Source organism: Rattus rattus, chromosome 10 (genome assembly GCF_011064425.1).
Source record: "Rattus rattus isolate New Zealand chromosome 10, Rrattus_CSIRO_v1, whole genome shotgun sequence".
NCBI classification, from domain to species: domain Eukaryota; kingdom Metazoa; phylum Chordata; class Mammalia; order Rodentia; family Muridae; genus Rattus; species Rattus rattus.
The window spans coordinates 21,983,242-21,987,562 of record NC_046163.1 but is presented as its reverse complement, the minus strand read 5'-3'; the positions used below and the strand labels follow the sequence as shown (position 1 = coordinate 21,987,562).

At 38.6% G+C, this 4,321-nt stretch overlaps 1 pseudogene; it reads right to left on the bottom strand.

Moving 5' to 3' along the window:
- Nucleotides 1-711: 711 nt before the first annotated feature.
- Nucleotides 712-2,561, bottom strand: LOC116911446 (annotated as a pseudogene).
- Nucleotides 2,562-4,321: the final 1,760 nt, after the last annotated feature.

Here is a 4,321-nt window from a genome sequence, read left to right as displayed (position 1 = left end):
GAACAGTTGAAATTTCCCTGATATTAATACAGAACATATGTTTCTCACTCAGCATGATTAAAATATCTGTAATATATTTCAGAGTTGATAGTAATATGAAGTACTGTTATTGTTTTCTTTTTTCCTCTATCACCAGAAAAGATATATGTATGTATGTAATATGTGTGTATGTAAAGATATATGAAATATATTTCAGTTTCTAGAACCATGTGGCTATAGCATGGACATCCTTGCTAAAACGTTTAGTGCATTTTCTTATCAACATTATAGTCCATATATATTAGGTCTTTCTAGAACTTTCTTGAGTTCTTCACCAGAGGGAGAAGATTGCTTAGTCCTGCAGTAATTTGATATGCAGGGCAGGTTGGTACCCATGGAGGCCTTCACTTCTCAGAGAAAAGGGAACAGGGGAATGGGAGAGAGGAGTGTGAGGGTGGGACTAGGTGGAGAGTAGGAAGAATGATTGCTATTGGAATGCAAAATGAGTAAGTAAATAATTTAAGAAATAGAATGTAAAATAAAATAAGATAAGGTAAAATAAAATGTTAGAAAGGGACCCAAACTAAATCTTGTGAGATCAACCTTGATAATTGTCTGAGAAAAATATATATCAAGTCTTTGGCATACTTTTTCAATTTAAATAGTTTTTGTTATTCTGTTACTTGTTTTGTGTCCCTGTGGAACAATGCTATACCCTCTACTAGGACTGACTCAATCCAACTCTTCAATGGTGGGGTCTGAAGAAGCACCACCAGATGGAGGTGCTCCTCCATCAGGGAAACCACCAGGCATTCCTCCAGGCATGCCACCATTACTCTTGTACAGCTTGGTAATGATAGGGTTGCAGACGTTCTCCAGTTCTTTCTGCTGATGCTCAAATTCTTCCTTCTCTGCAGTCTGGTTCCTTTCCAGCAAGCTGATGATTTCATTGCACTTGCCAAGAATCTTCTGTTTGTCCTCATCATTGAGCTTGCCTTGAAGTTTCTCATTTTCAACAGTTGCTTTCCAGTTGAAGCCACAAGACTCCAGTGAATTCTTAGAGGAAACTTTGTCTCTCTGCTTCTCATTCTTAGCTTTGTACTTGCTCTTGATATCCTGCTTCCTCAAGTGGCCTTTGTCATTGGTGACGGTGACCTTTTTCTCCTTTCCTGTGCTCTTATCTACAGCAGAAACATTGAGGATGCCATTGGCATCAATGTCAAAAGTAACCTCCATCTTAGGAACCCCACTGGGTGCAGGAGGTATGCCTCTGAGCTCAAACTTTCAAGCAGATTGTTGTCACTGGTCATGGCCCTTTCACCTTTGAAAACCTGGATGAGTACACCTGGCTGGTTGTCAGAGTAGCTGGTGAAAGTCTGGATCAGCTTGATGAGAATGGTGGTATTGTGCTTGATGAGTACAGTCATGGCTCCACCAGCATTTCAACACCATGGGAAAGAGGAGTGACAGCCAAGAGCAGCAAATACTCATCCTTGTCTCTAGATAGAAAGGCTGCCTGGACAGCTGCACCCTAGGGAACAGCTTCATTGGGGTTAATGTTCTTATTCAGTTCTTTTCCATTGAAGAAGTCTTGAAGGAGTTTCATCTCAGGGATTCTGGTAGATCAACCCACCAGGACTAAATTATGGATCTGTGACTTGTCTAGTTTGGCATCTCTAAGGTCCTTCTCCACGTGGTCCAGTGGATCTTGGAAAAGGTCACCATCCAATTTATTAAATTGAGCATGGGTAATGGAAGTATAGAACTCAATTCCCTCATAAAGAGAATCAATCTCAATACTGGCCTTGGTGCTGGAGGAGAGGATGTTCTTGGTCTGCTCACAGGCAGTGCAGAGACAACTCTTGTTCTCACTGATGCTGTGTTTTTGCTTAATCTTAGCAGTGAAGTGGTTGACCATTCGGTTGTCAAAATCTACTCCACCCACATAGGTGGAGCTGTTGTTTTGATTTAAAAAATTCCATCCTCAATACTGAGGATGGAAACGTCAAAAGTGCCTCCTCCGAAGTCAAAAAACAGCATATGCCTTTTATCTCTGACCTTCTTATCTAAGCCATAAGCAGTAGTCGCAACAGATGGTTCACTGATAATTTGAAGTACATTGCAACCAGCAATCTTCTGTTGCCCACCACTGAGAGTCATTGAAGGAAGCTGGCACTGTGACCACAGCATTGGTAACAGTAGTTCCTATGTAAGCTTCTTCAGTTTGCTTCATCTTTGTCAGAACCATTGAGGACACTTCCTCTGGGAAGAAACTTTTTGTCTCCCCTTTGTATTCAACTTGGACCTCGGGCCTGCCTGCATCATTCACCACCATGAAGGGCCAGTGCTTCATGTCAGACTGAACAACAGCATCATCGAAACTATGATCAGATATTTGCCATCAAAAACTTTGGTCGCAACCTGATTCTTGACTGCATCCTCAATTCATCACTTTGTGTTGGTGAAAGCAACATAGCTTGGCATGGTGCAGTTACCCTAGTTTCCAACTTTCCCTGCTGGAAGACACCCACACTGTTGTAGGTGGTGCAAAGATAAATGCCAACTGCAGGTCCCTTAAACATGGTTGCTTGCTTGTAGGCCTGGCTGTGCTGAAAATGAGACCACACAAATGCCTGAGAACTGACTCTGCTTTCAATGAATATTTGCCATCTATAAACTACTTTCTCCCTGTTAAATTTTTTTTCCAAATATCTTTGGGTACATTACAGCTGAAAGGATTATGAGATTGTTTGGATGAAACTAAAAATGCAAGATTAAAAGTGTAGGGAAAGGGTGAAAGGCCCCAAGATAGAAATAGTCTTTGTATTTATAAGTTATAATTAAGCATCAGTAAATATATTGAATCACAATTTTATAGTCATACACATTTAGAAATTAGCAATTATTATATCAACCTATGATCTTCAGTATCAGTAATAAATATGTTAAATGAAGTGCTTGATAAGATACCAGTTAATTCAGAGACCAATAATGGGCCAAAATGATGCATAGTAGAGTACTATACCATAAATGAGACATCGGTCCTTGAGGCTCAAGCAATATTATGGATGTGTGGAAAGAAAGTATGAAAAACCCAGAAAATGGGAAAGTGTTATAGAGTGATATATTTCAGATGTGACATGGCCATTGCAACCATGTTTTCACTAGAACTTTGGTTAACTGCACAAAAGCAAAATAAAATGGGCATATCATTAATTCGTCATAGAATGGAAAACATGCAGCAGACACTCTACTCCTTGAGAGATGTCACTTTCTTTAATGTCATAGGCACAGATATCTTTTCCATGTTCTAATAAATGATTTACATGTCAAGTTATACAAGTAATTCTACTTTAAAAGGGTGGGGCACACAAAACATACAAGAATGTAGGACTGTGAAAAGTAACTATTAAGAAGAAATGTTTCTCTCTCTCTCTCTCTCTCTCTCTCTCTCTCTCTCTCTCTCTCTCTCTCTCTCTCTCCCCCCCTCTTCCTCTCCTGGCTTGACACACGAAAAAAAAAAAAAAAAAAAAAAAAAAAAAAAAAAAAAAGAAGAAATGTTTCATCCTAGAAAGAAGAGGAGGGGGGAGCTTTTTAGAGTAGAAAACAAATCCATTTTATTGCATATAAGTGTTAAATGTTTAAATAATAAAAGAATATGTATAAAATATAGAAATTTTAAAGTAGTATGTTATTTATAAGTCTGAAAATCACTGACTTATATAGATAGTTTTTTAGTGGTTATTTTTTTAAAAAGTAGCCAATAATTTAAACCAGCTGTGAATCATACAAATGTGGGTAATGTGTGGTCTGGGAAAATAATGCCCACAGGTTTAGTAGAAATAAGATTATCCTGTGCATAAACAAACACTTTCATATTGGATTCAAGTAACACAGAACAAATTACAACACGCACTGTCACATTAAAGGGGCCAAAACCCTCTGGCTAGCTCATTCCCACAAATGAATACTAATATTGTCTAAATGGACAGGGTAATAAACTTGCCTCAACATTTTATTTTATACCCAAAGATTGGTGCATTTCTCAATCCAGAAAATAATCCATAACATCACTCAAATCCATAACATCACTTTACCACACAAAGGATATCTCTCAATAACATACCATACTATGCTCTGGCTTTTCCATACTGTCCACATTTCCATAATGTTGCTTGAGCCTCAAGTCAGTTGAGTGTCTCTTGGGAGTGCATGGTGATTAGCAAAGGACCATGGTCAGTAGGAAGTGAATAAGAGACTGTAGAATGTTTGGCTCTAAATTAGAAATAGGATCATGCCCTCTTACCAAGGATCAGGATTCATTGCTAAATAGTAAGCCAGA